This window comes from Pan troglodytes, chromosome 6 (genome assembly GCF_028858775.2).
Source record: "Pan troglodytes isolate AG18354 chromosome 6, NHGRI_mPanTro3-v2.0_pri, whole genome shotgun sequence".
NCBI lineage: Eukaryota > Metazoa > Chordata > Mammalia > Primates > Hominidae > Pan > Pan troglodytes.
Window position 1 is genome coordinate 101,651,998 of NC_072404.2, and position 18,369 is coordinate 101,670,366.

General features: G+C 38.4%; 1 protein-coding gene across 3 annotated transcripts in view; it reads left to right on the forward strand.

The window, feature by feature from the left end:
- ANKIB1 (ankyrin repeat and IBR domain containing 1) overlaps nt 1–18,369 on the forward strand; it is a 267,100-nt gene that overhangs the window by 141,520 nt on the left and 107,211 nt on the right. The window lies entirely within an intron of this gene.

Below are 18,369 nucleotides of genomic sequence, written 5' to 3' on the forward strand. Positions count from 1 at the left end.
AAAATAAGCATCACTGTACATGTCTGTTTGTGTACCTGTTATAGGAGTTATCCTAGGATAATATCTATTAATTTTTCAAAATTATAACCCACAATAAGTAATTTTATATCATAACCTTATATACACATACACATGCCATATGTCTTTGTGTGTGGTATATCTACATCTATATATAATAAAAAAGTTTTGCAAAACTACACTTAGTATATAGATGCACACTGATCTTTTTAGCTTGTTAAAAGTTGGTCTCATTACGTCTCATTTAGATACAGAATATACATATATTAGGTAATACATAGAGGTGAATATATGTAAAATCAGGATTCTAGGCCCAAGGCATATTTATTTTCAACATGAACAAATACTGTAAAATTATTCTACAGAACAATTGTTCCAAGTTGTACCTCCACCAGCAATGAGTAATGACTTCAATTTGTGTTTCCAAACTCATTTACCAGTTTAATAGGTAGAAGTGGCATCTGTGACAGACACAGACACTGTATATATACTGACCCCATCTTTATTTCTAAAACTTTAAAAATTCCTGTCTCCACTATGGAAACCTTAAAAGGTCGAAAGTTTATTCCCTAGGAGAGGAATCCAAGTTTCCAGATACCAATCATGGGCCAGTCTTGCAAGCAGGCCTTTGTAAGGATAGCCATCTCAAGCCTGATATGTTAACTCTTTTCTGCATGGTCCACTCCCTTGGCATTTAGCCAAGGTACCTTGACAGCTAAGCCCTTTAGAGGTCCAGAATGTGGCCAATTAAACAAATTTCATTGATTATAAAGGTCTATCATAGAAAGCCAGGTGGCTTCCGCCTTCAGTTTCTGCATTTTAGTTTCGTTTTTATCTGGCCTGAAGATAAATTTGGACAGCACATATCTGGTTAAGTTGAATCATCTAAGTTCTTCAGGCTTTTCAGAAGTGTCCTGATAATCAGGGTACACATGAAAGGAGTGCATTTCCAGAGGACACTCATAGTACCTGTTATGGTTTGGATCTGTGTCTCTACCAAATCTCTTGTTGAATTGTAATCTGTAATGTTGAAGTTGGGCCTGGTGGAAGGTGATTGGATCATGGGGGCGAATTTCTCATGAATGGTTTAGCACCATCCCCTTGCTGTGATAATGAGTGAGTTTTTGTGAGATCTGGTTGTGTAAAAGTGTGTAGCACCTTCCCCCTTGCTCTTTCTCTTGCTCCTGCTCCCACCATGTGAAGTGTCTGCTCCTCCTTTCCCTTCCGCCATGATTGTAAGTTTCCTGAGGCCTCTCCAGAAGTGGAGCAGATGCGGTCATCATGCTTCCTGTACAGCCTGCAGAACCATGAGCCAGTTTAACCTCTTTTCTTTATAAACTTCTCAGTCTCAGGTATTTATAGCACTGTGAAAATGGACTAATACAGTACTCCTGGAAACAAAGAATTCACAATTGTTAGGATACTCCAAACAGGACATATGCAGACAGTCCTTGACTTAATGATTATTTGAATTACAGTTTTTTGACTTGGTTTACAGGGGTATTAAATGCATTTTTGACTTGTGGTTTTGACTTACAGTGGCTTTATTCAGATATAACCCCATCATAAGTCAAGGAGCATCTGTATTAGTCAGGCAGTCCCCAGTATGAACTCTTACCATTGGGTCTCCTGCCCAAGGGTTTCCAGTCCAATTAATTCAGTTTGGTATTTGGCTTCAAGAATGCCTAAATACAGTCAGTTCCAAACAGATTTGCATGTCCATGTTACGAGTTCATTTGCCTCACATCTATGGATGACAATATTTATGGATGTTCTGTGTGAAAGTGCAGGGAGTGGGCGTGGAGGCTCACACCTGTAATCCCAGCAGTTTGGGAGGCCAGTGCCAGAGGATCGCTTGAGGGCAAGAGTTCAAGACCAGCCTGGGCAACATAGGGAGACCTCTTCTCTACTAAAAATAAAAAAGATTAGGCCAGGCATGGTAGCTCACACTTGTAATCCCAGCACTTTGGGAGGCCGAGACAGGTGGATCACCTGAGGTCAGGAGTTCGAGGCCAACCTGGCCAACATGGTAAAACCCTGTCTCTACTCAAAATACAAAAATTAGCCCAGCGTGGTGGCAGGTGTTTATAGTCCTAGCTACTCAGGAAGCTGAGGCAGGAGAATCGCTTGAACCTGGGAGGCGGAGGTTGCAGTGAGCAGAGATCGTGCCACTGCATTCCAGCCTGGGCAACAAAAGTGAAACTCTGTGTCAAAAAAAAAAAAAAGTTACCCAGGCATGATGATGCGTGTCTGTGGTCCTAGCTACTCAGGAGGCTAAGGTGGGAAGATTGCTTGAGCCCAGGAGTTCAAGGTTTCAGTGAACTATGATCACACCACTGTACTCCAGCCTGGGCTACAGAATGAGACCCTGTCTCAAAATAAATAAATAATAAAATAAAGAATTTTTTAAAAAAGGAAAAAGAAAATGCAGAAGCTGGGCCAGCCTCTGCTGTCTCGTAGTCAGGGCTGTTAGGTGTAATCATAGGCTCAGCAGTCGGTTTGAGTTCAAAGTGCTGAAGACATTTAGGAAGGCAGCATGGAGAAGTTTTCCTTCAGGAAGAGAGGAACCCTTCCAAAAACAGTTCTGAAAAACAAATCATTTCCTATGCCTCCCTAGGTGCCAGGTTTTTGTTTTATGTCTTGTTACAAAATGTGTCCCATTTAACAATCTTAACTTTATAGTTTTCCAGCTATCTCTTGTTCTCACCCATACTTTTTATCCCAAAAGGTTGAGTGCAAGAGGGACAAAAGCATTTTCTTAGAACAATATATTTATATAATTTGACCAGAAAGACACATTATATTCAGGAATTGGTCAGGATGAACTCTGAATTTTCAAAAATTTTCATAATGAATTTACATAACTTCCCCACTCTTTTTTTCCTAACCAATTATCTGGTGAGCAGCCTAGGAAAAAATCCCATTTTGGGGAAAGCTTCCTTTAGTAATCAAACTGTCTCACTAAGATGTGTGTGCGAGGAGAAAGGTAAGGGAAGTAGACTCAGGTTTATCAGTCTATTGTTGTAAGTTGCAATGAATCAAGAAACCCAAACACAAGGCAAAAGCAGTGAGACATCCCCTAGAGCAGTGGTCCCCAACCTTTTTGGTACTAGAGACCGCTTATGTGAAGACAGTTTTTCCACGTACAGCAGAGTGGGGATGGTGTCAGGATGAAACTGTTCCACCTCAGATCATCAGGCATAATGAGCATACAGCCTGGATCCTTTGTGTGTGCAGTTCACAGTAGGGTTTGCACTCCTATGAGAATCTAATGCTGCACTGATCTGACATGAGGCAGAACTCAGGGGGTAATGTTCACTTGCCCGCTGCTCACCTCGTGCTGTGTGGCCTGGTTCCTAACAAGCCATGGACAGGTACCAGGCTACAACCTGGGGTTTGGGGACCCCTGCCCTAAAGGGAGTCCAGAATCCAGTCTGTCAGGAATAGGTGTGGAGGGATCATACTTCTTGTGATGTGCGCCAACTTGTAGCTTTTGGCAGGAATCACAAATTAAGAATGCAATTAGCCACTTAATCAGAAATATAGAGTCGATCAGCAGCTCAATTTTAGATTGTCCCATCAGAGAATAAGTCCTTTCCTGTGGGCATTTGGATGTGACCCAGACAATCCAGCTGGCATCTACTGATGTTTTTCATAGTTTAGGGCCCACAGAGGGGTGTCCTAAATTTGCAGCAGTCCCAGAGTCACAGTTCTATTCATTGAGCCTGTTCCTGCTTTTAGTTCAGCAGAGCTCATGCTGAGAGGCTGAAACAGCCCATATCAGACAGCATGAGGTTTTAGCTAATAGGCCCAGGTAATTAGGACCTGTGAATTTAACATTCCCAAAAAGCTTGCAGTTAGTCTTTGCAGCAAGAAAGCTGAGACTCTGTAAAACCAGACAGCTGTGTTCCATGTCCAAGTGACAAGGCTTTTTCTTAAGCCTTTTTTATCCTGGCAACCTTAGAGTCCAAATTGACCCACTCAAAAAACAAAGAAACAAGCACACACACACACATACACACACACATCAGGGTGAAAAATTGTCAGCCTCTACGGGTCAGAATCTGATTTTACAAGAGCTCATTAGTAAATAAAAACTGGTTTTTAAAACTAAATGTGTATCTACATCTGGAAATTGCTTCTCTTTAACTGCAGACATTCTAGTAGGCAAAAATCATCAGCTATGGAGACTTATTCTGTTTCTGATATTCAGAGTGTTCTGCTCACCAGTAGCAGAAAGCAAGGGAGTTTTGTCCCATTAACTGTTCTTCTTTTCAGCTTTCCTGATTGGGATGATCCCTCTAGCATTTATGAAATTACAAGCATATAACATTTTACATCACTTTCATCATACATCCAGATGCAATGCCCACAAAATACAAAATGATTCTGTGAAAATTTCCTTTTTCCTTATAATAATTACATGTTTATTTAAACTCCTAGCAGTAAATTTCTCATTTATAGGTTCATATTACAGTGGTGGGAGTGGGAGGATTTGTAGATCTTGGATGGAAACGCAAGGGTGATGGGGTTGGTGCAGCAGCAGCTAGGCTTAAGAAACGTTTGGAGGGCACCCCCCCCTCTTTTTTTCCTCTTGAGTTTTAAGCTTTACTCCAGCCTTGGGAGTTGATTTAACCTTTATCCCTGGCACTAGGAGGAGAAAACAGTGTAAACTTTTAACATTTTTTGCCCACTCAGTGCTCACTTTTAGTAATATTTGGACTCTTTCTCCTCCTATCTCAGGAAAGAACAAAAACAAAAGGCATCACCTTGGATGTATCCCCCAACCCCCAACTTTAGCCAAAATTGCCAAAGCAGCCAAGGGATCAGCAGGTGAACTCTCCCAGCATTGGATCTATCATTCTCAAATCTTGCTGACAACTTTTATCTCTCATAACAAAAAGCAGCTTACCTACTGTTTCATATTATGAATAATTCCATAGCTGCCCAGGCATCAAAGTTTGTGATACTCTACCTATTCATCCTTTCTTTTCCCAAACAGTGCATTTGCCATATTTTAGTGAGATGGTCTGGTAAATCCCACTTCTGACACCACTTTTTTCAGGTGTCCTCAAGACCCTGCCAGGTTCAGTGATTCCCTTAGAGAACTCACAGGACTCAGCATATAGTTTAAAGCTAGACTTACAGGAAAAGGATTTGAAGCAAAATCAGCAAAGGGAAAGGGTTCATGGAGTGAAGCCCAGAGGAAGCCAAGCACAAGCTTCCAAGAGTCTTCTTCCCATGGAATCATACAATACGTATGTAATTTACATAATTTATCCAATGTTGAATTATGACAATGTGTATGAAATGTAATCTGCCAAAGAAGTTCTTTAGAGACTCGGTGTCCAAGGTTTTGATTGACAGCTGGTCACATAGGTACCTTCTAACTAGCATGTACCAATATTCCAGACTTTCTGAAGAAAAGCAGGTGATTAGCATATACTGCATTATTTATACAAACAATTTGGGCACTTTGAAGGACTCCTATCAGTTAGGGTGGTGGGAACCCTCCTGAAATCCAAGTTCCCAGACACCAGCCATGGATCAACCTTGCAAGAGGCTTTTCTAAGGATAGCCATCTGAAGCCTGCTATGTTAACTCTTTTCCATATAATAAAGTAGAATGTCCTCAGACAAATGGGGCTGAAATTGTAATATTGAATAAACTTAGTTTAACTTAATAAATTCATTTAGGTTCAGCAGGACAATGGAGAAAAAAGGAGAGTTCCTAGGAGTGAAATAGTTTTGTACTCTGACACAATGTAATACCTCTAGATTTTCCCTTGTAGTAATAATAATGGGTAATAAACAGTACCTAATGGTGGAGGACACAGCAAAATTAGGAAGACTCAATGACTTTGAAACAGTGGGTGGTGGAGCGAGTTCTTTTCCAGTGAATATAATCTAAACAGTTTTGTACAGCAGCAATTTGTAGTTGTTCTTTGTAGTTAGAGAAAGGGAATTGTTGTCTTTTAATATTATTTTGTAAACTTGTACTAATTTTATATGTACATAATTATTAAAGATATATTAGAGAGAAATCAGTTCCCCAAAGTGTAAACATAGAATTCACTTTTTAAAAAAATTTCAAGCATTTAACACTGCTTAAAAGCAGTAAAAATTATTTCAAAAGATATTTGACTATAGATTTCTAAACTTCGATACATAGTGTGTAATTTTTATTTTTTCTTTAATAGAAAATATGATTGATTTAGGTTTATGGGGCCCCAGTTGAGTATGGGGCCCCAGTTGAGGCTAAAAGTTCACCTTTTGGGGCATAAGTAATTTTTTTTTCTTTATCTCTTTTTTGAGTCAGGGTCTCTGTCACCCAGACTGGAGTTGAGTGGCGCCATCTCGGTGCGCCACACCCTCCGCTCCCCAGGCTCAAGTGATCCTCTCACCTCAGCCTCCCAAGTAGCTGGCATTACAGGCACGTGCCACCATGCTTGGCTATTTTTTTGTATTTTTAGTAGAGACAGGGTTTCGCCCTGTTGCCCAGGCTGGTCTTGCCAAGCAATCCACCTACCTCTGCCTCCCAAAGTGCTGAGATAACAGGCATGAGCCACCACGCCTGGCCAGCATAAGTACTTTTTGTGTCTGTCTTAGATGCATCAGCTTTGAGACTTTGGCTTCCTAATTCCAAGATAAACCCTTCCAGTTTAACATGTTCACTTATATTTTTGCATTAAGGACAATACATTATTCAAAAATTATGAAAGCCAACACTGAATAGAGATGCCGAAGTTACTAAAATTACACTATTTGCCAACAGCACCGCAGTGTAAGAGCTTGAAATGTTTATTTTTCAGTCACTGTATAAAATCCTGAATTCAAAGTTTGAAAAATAGTTGTGAAGGGGAAGTTAAAGTATAACACAACATTTTGAGTAGTTGAAAAGTCAAATGTTTAAAAGCTGAATACTGCCTATGAAAATTTTCAGCTATCTGAAAATTTGCTTATTTAGAGAGCTGTGATCATAGGTAATTGTGTTTTCATGGGAAATAAAAAAGTAAGAGTGATGTTTCATACAGTAGTTGTATTCCAAGTTTCGACAGTTTTCTGCTTGTAGACCTCATGCTAGCTATTTTCAGTGTTCATTTGCCAGTTTGGCAAAAAGAGGCAGGCTTTTGAATATAGCTTTTGCAGCTATTTTCATTTCTTCTCTAACTACAGTATCATTTTTTACACTGTGAAAGCTATGTAGATCTAAAAGATATCTAAGAGGAGCCAGAATATGTTGTATTATCTCCTTGCTTACTGAGAAACCTCAGACAGCCAAACTGCCATAGATATTTTTATTACTCTCATGATAATACTTTTGTGTTTATGTAGCCATTTTATTTGGAATGCTGCCATGTTAAGATACTGGAATAACAGAAAAGTGAATTTTAATTCTGGAATTTATATTATAGGGAAGTTGCTTTCTCGGTTAAAATATTTTTCTCAGCTCAGGTAATTTTCGCTACCCTCTAATACTTGGAAGTTTTCCTGCAAACTGGGTATTCATGAACTTCTTTCAGAGTAAAGCCACATTGGACTTCAACTTAATATGCAGTTTGGTAAGCTAGGCCCCAAATCTCCTAAATCAGACTTCATTTTTAGCAACATTTCAGACTAAGACCTCTTTGCTCCCTGCCAAAGATGTGTGTGTTTTGCACATACTTCCAGTATAAGGTCTGTCTCCTGCTCCTGGTTTTGTACTTAGGAATTCTGTGTCCCCTTCAGTTAGTACAGTCATGTGCCACATAACAATATTTTGATCTACCACAATGGTCCCATAAGATTATAAATGGAACTGAAAAAATGCCTATCGCCTAGTGACCTCGTAACATCATTGTGCAGTTATTTTATTTTTTAAATAAATTTAATGTGGCCTAAGTGTACAGTGTTTATATTTTATTTTTATTTCATTTTATTTTGAGACTGGGTCTCGCTCTGTTTCCCAGGCTGGAGTGCAGTGGCACAATCTCGGCTCACTGCAACCTCCGTCTCCCTGGCTCAAGTGATCCTCCTGCCTCTGCTTCCTGAGTAGCTGAGACTATAGGCATGTGCCACCAGGCACAGCTAATATTTGTATTTTTAGTAGGGACGGGGTTTCATCATGTTGGCCAGGCTGGTCTCCATCTCCTGACCTTGTGATCTGCCCGCCTCGGCCTCCCAAAGTGCTGGGATTACAGACATGAGCCACTGCACCCGGCCACTTTCCTTATTCTTTACTTTAGATGAATACAGGTTAACATTTCAATATAATATTTGTGACATTTAAACTGTACCTTAAGTTATGTTCATTAATGTTTGCACTCAAGCAGAGTTTTTTTGTTTATAACAACGCACAGAATACCTTAGATTTTAACAATCTGTTTTAGTAATAGGATGAAGATAATGAGGCATGTACTGGGGAGTCAGGGCACATAAGGAACAGAGGCTACAGTGTATTACCTATGGGGAATGTAAAATTTCCTAGTAGACTCTGCCCTGATTGCCGTTCCATTTCTAAAGGCCTTCTTTATTGTCAGTTGGTCAATCAGATTCAGCCTTTTTATCTCAAGTCCATTTTCTGAGTGAACTACGCCAGCTTCATCTTACTATAATACTTTCTAATGCTTTTATTGTTATTGTTTGTTTCCTAAATCTTTATGGACTTAAAAACTAGTTTGCCAGTGTTTGACATCTCAGTTCTTAAAAGAATAAAAGGGGGAAATTAACATTAAGTCATTTTAATTTTTAAAAATTCATATTTTCTTAACATTTTCTTTTCTTTTTTCATTTGTTCCTTCTTTTACCTTTCTTCCTTCATTCATTCATTTGTTCCTTCTTTCTTTCTTTTCTTTTTTCACATAGAGAAGTACATAATGTATTGTCCTAAATGGAACTTGTGATTTACTTACGGCGCAGCTTAATAATTTGTACATGATTGCATAGAGATTAGATGTTTGGTACCCAAAAGAATAGTGAATAGCATTGATTTTTCTTGGAATAGCCTTTCTATTCATTTTCCAGTGAACAACTGGTCCTTCAAGGGTTTGTGAATTTAGGACATTGTTTTTATTTCATTCAGTGACATTTTATAGCCAAATTTAGGATAAGCTTTTTAGGTATCTAGCGTAGAAGGTAATTATTTACTTAGAACAACCCGTGAATGTTTGGAGGTTTTATGAGTGGAGGTTTTATGGTTAAATCTTGGAGTAGAGGCTAGGTAGATTTTTTTATTTTTTTGAGACAGAGCCTTGCTCTGTTGCCCAGGCTGGAGTGCAGTGGCACTATCTCGGCTCACTGCAACCTCTGCCTCCCGGGTTCAAGCGATTTCCCGCGAATTTTTGTATTTTTAGTAGATGGGGTTTCACCATGTTGGCCAGGCTGATCTCGAACTCCTGACCTCAAGTGATCTACCCACCTTGGCCTCCCAAAGTGCTAGGATTACAGGCGTGAGCCACTGTGTCCAGCCTAGGCTGGGAAGATTTAAACGTAGTTCTTTCTAGTCCTATGATTTTTTAAATTCACACAAATTTTATACTATAAACATTTTTCATATAGAAAAGTATAAGGCATGTTTTTATATTGGTGGACTTTCTAGTCTTAAATGGAAGATAAGTTATGTTAGATAATTTCTTACAAATTGTGAAACTCTATGTGCACTATCAAATTTAATCTTTACAATAGCCTTTTAAAAGAATATTATTTTCTAGATGAGAAATCCTCAGTTGTCATTAAAAGACTTGCCAAGTTCTAGACTAGCTCCATCTTAAATGCTCTTTCAACTCACTAAACTATATTGCATTAATTATTCTGTCATAGGAAACAAGACCTATACATAACACTGAATTACATTGGCCAAGTTCAGAGTAGACAAAATAATAGATGAGCTATCATTTCAGAAATAGGAAATATCACTAAAAACTATGATGAACTAAAATTAAGTTGAGAATGTTAAAGCTGAAGCCAGACTCTTAGGGTAGGAATCAAAGGGTTCAGCCCTACCTAGCTATACAGTTTTACTTCTGCTTATTCCCTGTGCAGATCCCCAGCTTCAGGCAAACTCATTGTGCTTAAAAACACTTTGATGATTTAGCCTTAGTTATGCAATTCCTAAGTTTGCCTTTATCCTGTCACCTATAGGAAACAATTGGAGGTTTTATAGAAGGTAATTTAATGACTACTACTACCCCTTCACCTATAACTTAAATATGGTCAGATCTTGAACCCTGGTATCCCTGAAGCTGACTGTAATACCCCATGCCCTAATATAGGCCATTCTCCTTATTTTTCTCCAAATGAGATATTTTAATGTTGGACCTGATTACCAGCATGTGTACCTTTTAGTAGAAGGTATGCATATTGAACCTAGATTCCCCCAGCTGTTTTAAACCTTTCCCCCACTTCCTTTGTCTCTTCTCACCATCAGGGAAATCTACTGTAGAGGGACCAGTGGACCTTGTCATTTACATGTGGCCCAGCTTAATAATTTGAGTTACGAGATTGCATAGAGGTTAGATGTTTGGTGCCAAAAATCATAGTAAATAGCATTGATTTTTCTTGGAGTAGCCTTTCTATTTATTTTCTAGAGGACAACTGGTCCTTCAAGGGTTTGTGAATTTAGGATATTATCCGTATTTTTTTTTTTTTTTGAGACGGAGTTTCGCTTTTGTTGTCCAGGCTGGAGTGCAGTGGCGCGGTCGCAGCTCACTGCAACTTCTGCCTCCTGGGTTTAATCAATTCTCCTGCCTCAGCCTCCCAAGTAGGTGGGATTACAGGCATGCACCACCATGCCCAGCTAATTTTGTATTTTTAGTAGAGATGGGGTTTCACCATGTTGGTCAGGCTGGTCTCGAACTGACCTCAGGTGATCTGCCTGCCTCAGCCTCCCAAAGTGCTGGGATTACAGGCATGAGCCACCACGCCCGGCTTATTATCCTTATTTTATTCCATTTGTTGCTTTATTTTATTGGGTGATTAATAACCCATACTGCTATGTGTACATCTTCAAGGGTTTCTTTGAGAAAATACTATTTAGAACATATCCAGAATCCAAACAACTTCTCAACACCTCTGTTGCTACACTCCTGGTACAAGAACCTATCAGCTGTTGCCTGATTAATCCTAGTAACCTGCAAATTGGTCTTCCTGTTTCTATTCATGCCTTCCTACAGTCTCTTCCCAAACACAGGAGCTAGAATTTTTTTTGCCTTTTTAAGTAATTTTAGACTTATGGAAAGGTTGCAAAAATAGTACAGAGAGTTTCTGTATGCCTTTCACCCTAATGTTAACACCTTGCATAACCATACTTATCAAAAGTAAGAAATTAACATTGGTACAGTACTACTAACTAAACTATTTACTGTGTTTAGATTTCACCAGTTTTCCATTAATGTCATTTTATCCATTTCAGAATCCAGTCTAGGGCCCTATATGGCATTTAGTTTTCATTCTCCTTAGTCTCCTTTAAACTGCAAACAGTTGTGCTGTCTTTTCTTGTTTTGATGGCCTTGACACTTTTGAAGAGTACTAGCCAGTTATTTGTAGAACATCTCTCAACTTGAGTTTCTGTGATATTTTCTCATATTATGTTGATGTTATAAATTTTTTCACAAGAGTACTACAGAACTTATGTGCCTTTTTTAGTGCATCAGGTTGGGGTACAGGATGTCAGTAGGTTACAGGTGGTGTTTCCTGGTCAGAGTATTAATCTCCTGTGCTTCTCCACTGTGAATTACTGTTTTTTACATTCTAATTATGAAATATCTTGGGGGAGATGCTTTGCGTCCATGCAAATATCATGTTTCTTCTCAAACTTCTGTCCACAAATTTTAGAATTCATCTATCTAGTGCAGTAAGGCAAGAAAAATAAATTGAAGACTTGCAAATATAAAAGGAAAACAAAAGGCCAGGCGTGGTGGCTCATGCCTGTAATCCCAGCACTTTGGGAGGCCAGGGTGGGCAGATCATGAGGTCAAGAGATCGAGACCATCCTGGCTAACATGGTGAAACCCCATCTCTACTAAAAATACAAAAAAATTAGCCAGGCATGGTGGCGTGCGCCTGTAGTCCCAGCTACTTGGGAGGCTGAGGCAGGAGAATGGCCTGAACCTGGGAGGTGGAGCTTGCAGTGAGCTGAGATTGCACCACTGCACTCCAGCCTGGGCGACAGAGTAAGACTCCGTCTCAAAAAAAAAAAAAAAAAAAAAAAAACTGCCACCATTCATGGATAATACAAATCTACTTTAGACAATCCCAAAAAATCCATGAAAAAAAAAACAAAATCTGGAACTAATAAGTGAATTTATCACATTTGCAGAATACAGGGCCAATATACAAATTCAATTGTATTTCTATATTCTAGATATGAACACTTGGCATTTGACATTTTCTAAAGCACCATTCATAATAGCATCCCCAAAAAATAGATACTTAGGTATAAATCTGACAAATACGTGTACCATTTGTATGATGCAAACTACAAAACTCTCACTGAAAATCAATTACAGAAGACATAAATAGAAATACCATGTTCATGGATTAGGAGACTTAATATTGTTAAAATGTTTGTTCTCCCAGTAATCAAGACAATATAGTATTGCTAAAAAGAGAGACACACAGAAAAATAGAACACAGTCAATTGGCATTTTATGAAGATTCAAAGGGAACTCAATGGAGAAAGGACAATCTTTTCAACAAATGGTGCTGGAACTATTGGATGTCTGTATGCAAAACACCTTATATACAAATTTGCTCAAAGTGAAATATTTGCAAATTACATTTCTAACAAAGGACTTTTTATAGCATCTATATGGATCTCAAATTCAATAATATTTCATCTTAAAAATGGGCGAAAGATTTATTTAAACAGACACTTCACAAATCAAGATGTATGCATGGCAAATAAGCATGAAAGCATGTTCGACATCATTCATCATTAGGGAAATTAAAATGAAAACCGTTGTACAATACTACTACACATCCATTATAATGGCTACCAAAAAAGAAAAAAAAAATCCTACTAACTAGAAACTGACAATTCCAATTGCTGACCACGGTTCAGAATAACTCTGAATGCTCTGAATCCTGGTACATTTGCTCTGAAAACCAATTTGGTGGTTTCTTATAAAGTTAAACATATGACTTAGTACATATCCCAGCAGTTCCACTCTTGGATATTTACTCAAGAGAAATTAAAACTTAAGTTCATTTAAAGCCTATATATGAATGTTATGGCAGCCTTAATAATAATTGCCCAGCTGGAAACAACCAAGTTGTCCTTCAATAAGTGAATGATTAAACAAGTAGTGGTATACCCATACAGTGGAATACTATTCAGTAATAATAAGGGTTGAACTATTGATTTATGTATCAACATGGATAAATCTTAGTGCATTTTGCTTAAAATGTTAAGCAAGAGCTAAGAAAGATCAAGCTTAAAAACCTGCACACAGAATAAATCAAAGCCTTACAGTGTTCATCTGTGTATCCCCACTGAAATATAAACTCCATAAATGTAGTGATTTTTATCCGTTTGTTCATTTGTATTTTTTGACTGAAGAAAGTAGATATTAATACTGCTGGTGTACAGTTGAGGAAACATCTCAAAGAGGTTAAGTTACTTGATAAACTAGATAACAAGCTGACTTCCACCACACTGCTCCTCACCATCACATTTCTGGCCCCTACTTTTGGCTTAGCATAGTTTCAAAATTAGTCCGTGGTTCTAAACTCTGACATGCATTATAATCAACTGGGAAGCTTTTAAATTTCCCACTCTGGCCTCGTTCCCCTTAAGACCAGTTGAAATCATCTCCTCAGGTGATTCCGATGCACAGGGACAAAATTACCATTGGTCAATCATGCATGCAATAATGCATGTTGACTGGGGGAATGAACAGGTTGAGAGCTTAGTATTTTATTTGCCCACATGCTTTTTGTCCGCTGACTTTTCTTTTTTCTGCTGCCTTGTTTTCTTTCTTTACCTTATCCTTTGAAAGTTAAGTCTGGCTCTATCACCCAGGCTGGAGTTGGGTAGCACTATCTCGGCTCACTGCAACTTCCGCCTCCTGGGCTCAAGCCATTCTTCCACCTCAGCCTCTCAAGTAGCTGGGACTACAGAGGCACACCACCACACCTGGCTAATTTTTGTATTTTTTGTAGAGACAGAGTTTCGCCATGTTGGCCAGGCTGGTCTTGAACTCCTGGGCTCAAGCGATCCTCCTGCCTCAGCCTCCCAAAGTTCTGGAATTACAGGCGTAAGCCACTGTGCCCAGCCCATCCTCTCCTTTTCTTGAAGTATTATTACAGTAACCACTAGAGCATTTCTTTGGAATTTGAGCTTTCTGGAATCTTAGAAACTCATCTGTTTGATTTCAACCTGGAGTGGGATGGGGTTGTGTTGGAACCTGCTGCCTGAATGAACTTCCTGCCTGTTTCTCTACTGGCTAAAGCGTTTAGTTGTAGATTTAAGGTTGTTGTTATCAGTAATGCAGATAATTGCAGAAGACTAAATTGAGTATATGTATGAAAGTGTGTGTGTGTGTGTGTGTGTGTGTGTGTATTGGGACCTGCTGCCTGAATGAACTTTCTGCTTGTTTCTCTACTGGCTACAGAGTTTAGTTGTAGATTTAAGGTTGTTATTATCAATAGTGCAGATAACTGCAGAAGACTAAATTGAGTATGAGTGTGTGTGTGTGTGACCTATATCCAGTTAAAATGAAGAATGGGAATCAGTTATATACTTGTATATGGTTACTATTTTTACTAAAAATACTTTTATGGGAACAGTTGAATTAGGATTTGGTTATTTATTTGTGAAGAACTTCATCTTCTGTAAAAGATTTCTGGGAGTAGTTTGTTAATTTAAGTACCGTTGAGTTTTTGTTACAGATTATTAACCTATCAATGGTGCAGTTGGGAGACAGAGATTTGAAGCTAGAATTATACACTTATTTGTGGGAGTTGAAAGTTAAAATAATTGAAGCCATGGAGATAGAAGGTAGAAGAATGGTTACCAGAGGCTGGGAAGGGTTGTTGTGGGGTGAAGGGGAACTGGGGATGGTTGATGGGTAGAAAAAAAATAGAAAGAATGACTAAGATCTTGCTATCACAGTAGAGTGATTATAGAATTTATTGTACATTTTAAAATAACTAGAAGAATATAATTGGGCTGGGTGCAGTGGCTCGCACCTGTAATGTCAGCACTTTGGAAGGCCGAGGTGGGCAGATCACCTGAAGTCAGGAGTTCGAGACCAGCCTGGCCAAAATGGCAAAACTCCATCTCTACTAAAAATACAAAAATTAGAACGTTGTGGTGGCGTATGCCTGTAGTTCCAGCTACTCGGGAGTCTGAGGCATGAGAATCGGTTGAACTTGGGAGGCGGAGGTTGCAGTGAGCTGAGATCATATTGCTCCACTCCAATTTGGGCAACAGAGCGAGATCCCGTCTCAAAAAAAAAAAAAAAAAGAGTATAATTGGTTTGTTTGTAACACAAGGACAAATGCTTGAGGTGGTGGATACCCCATTTACCCCGGTGTGATTATTATGCATTGCATGCCTGTTTCAAAATATCTCATGTACTCCCTAAATATATACACCTACTATGTATCCACAAAAGTAAAAATTTTAAAAAAGAAAGAGTTATAAAGGCATTCACAATTAAAAGTTAATCAGAAATTAAGTAAAGCTTTCTGGAGTCCATCAACAGGCTACATTTTTCTTTTTCTTTTTTTTTTTTTTTTTTTTTTTTTTTTGAGACAGAGTCTTACACTGTGGCCTGGGCCTGGGCTGGAGCGCAGTGGCGTGATCTCAGCTCACTGCAAGCTCCACCTCCCAGGTTCAACCAATTCTCCTGCCGCAGCCGCCTGATTAGCTGGTATTACAGGCACCCGCCACCACGCCCGGCTAATTTTTTGTATTTTTAGTAGAGACGGGGTTTCACTATGTTGGCCAGGCTGGTCTTGAACGCCTGACCTCATGATCTACCTGCCTCAGGCTCCCAAAGTTCTGGGATTACAGGCGTGAGCTACCACACCCGGCCCAGGCTACATTTTTCTTCTTCTCATTAAATACTTATTAAGTGCTGTGCTTTACTACTCAAAGATGATGAAACCTTGCCCAGGTTTTCCTGTAAAGAATTAGAAGCCCAAAATAAGGAATTCTTTTCGCCTGTTTGGTACTCCAGTACTTGCCTCATGAAGCTCTATACATAGACATATTTTGGAGTTCCAGAAATAGTACTTAAGGTTTTGATTCAAACAGAGGAAACGGTCACCTCAGGCAGTAATAGCTGTGGCTAGGGAAAAGTAAAAGGATACATGTGGCAAATTTCTAGGCGAGGTTTGTGAAGATAAATCTGAGGGGAATTGAGCTGTGACCGTTTAGATGATGCATTTCTTAGTGACTTTCAGGCTCATTGATCAAAATTTTAAAATGAAACAGACATGAAAATAACTGAAAGCCACAAAATGACTTCTCAATGCCATTATCCTTTTCAACAGAGTAACAGTAATATTTAATGCACATTTAGAGTATTATAGATGTTTTTTAAAAACTTGTTGCTTTAAATGAGTACTCCATGATAACATTACTTTCTTAGATATTTCTTTTTTTTACTTCTTAGATACAAATTATTTTTCTTATAGAATATTTCACTAAAGTAGTAATATAAATCTCAGAAAATGTGCTATTTATTAATCTAATCCAGAACTTTGAAAATGTTTATAATTTGTGTTTTATTCTATCAAGGACCAAAACAACTGAAAGTTTCCCAATAGTAGCTGTAGTATATTGTGTATAGTATGGGAGAGAAGGATTTGCTCCTCTTATTCAATGAAACAATAAAAGTATAATATTTTAGGCTAAAGGTTTAGCAACCCTCTGAAAAATTAAATAAAAACTTAACTATGTCATATGATCCAATTAATATATACATGTTTATGTTGTGTATATGCATACATATTTTATACACACAAACACACACATACACCTTTAAATAGGGTGGTTATGTATCAAAATGCTACCAGTGGTTTTCTTGCAGTAAACCGTGAGGTAAACCATGAGCTTTTAAATTCTTTCTCTTTGTTCATATATTCAAAAAGTTCTACTGTATGTATGTATTTGCATATTTAAAATTAAAAAAATCAATAATAACCCTTAAAAAACCCAAATGGTGACCTCATTACATATAGTAGTGGGCCAGCAAATGTGCTGCTATAGTAAGTAGGTAGTTAATGCCTACCTCCAGAATAGGCTTGGCAGACATCTTACTCTGATATTTAGCTGCAGGGCTCCAGAAGCCTTTTATACAGTGGTGTCTGCACATTGAAAATCACATAAGGAGCTTAAATACCCGTGCCTGGGTGCTTCCCCTAGAGACTCTGATTTTTGTTATGAGATGTAGTTTGGTCAGTAGAACTCTGAAGTTCCCCAGGTTATTATACAGCCAAGGTTGAGAACTACCCTACACAAAGCCTATGTCGAACACTGTGCATATTATTTTCACCTGTGTTTGTTGTCGTTATTGTTGTTGTTTGTTTTGAGATGAGATCTGACTCTGTTGCCCAAACTGGTTTCAAACTCCTTGGTTCAAGTGATCCTCCTGCCTCACCCTCCCGAATAACTGGTATTATAGGCATGTGCCACCACACCCTTCACCTGTTTTTTAAAGCTATGTTTTAGTGTCCAGCCTCCCACTGAATTAATAGAGTAACATGAAAGACTGTTGTATTCTCTGCCTCTAAGTTTTCCTCCCTCTATTCTATCTTCTACATTGTCACAATAATTTTCTAAAGCATGAAATAATTATATCATTGCCCTGCATAAAAGCCTTTAATTATCTGTTCTTTTCAGGTTAAAGTGTAAGTTCCTTATCTGGTCCCAACCTATTTTTTCTTTTATCTCTTGTTAATCTAATGCTAGAGACTCTGAACTCTATTCATACTTAACTGTTCCTTGTGTAGGCCTTTTTTTCATACCTGCCTTTGCATATGCTGTTTTCTTTGTCACTAATTTTCATCATAGCTCAAGAATAGATCCAGAAACAACGTTTATTGGAATAGAATGAAACTAGCATTTATTGGACTCATTAACTAAGGACTGCAGTAGGTACTTTAAGTAACTCTTATAATCCTCATAGCCATACCTAAGAAATGGTCATTTTCCATGCTGTACAGATGGGAATCTGAGGCTTTTAGGGGATGAATAACTTGCTTAAAATTACATAACTAGTTGTAGGCAAATATGGTATTTTGAACTTCATGTCCAGTGTTTGTTTCTATGACCTTCCCCCACCCACTTCACATTGCTTCAGTAGTAAATAAATTAGCAATCACATTGCCCATGTGATGATTATCATAACCTCTTTCCAGACAT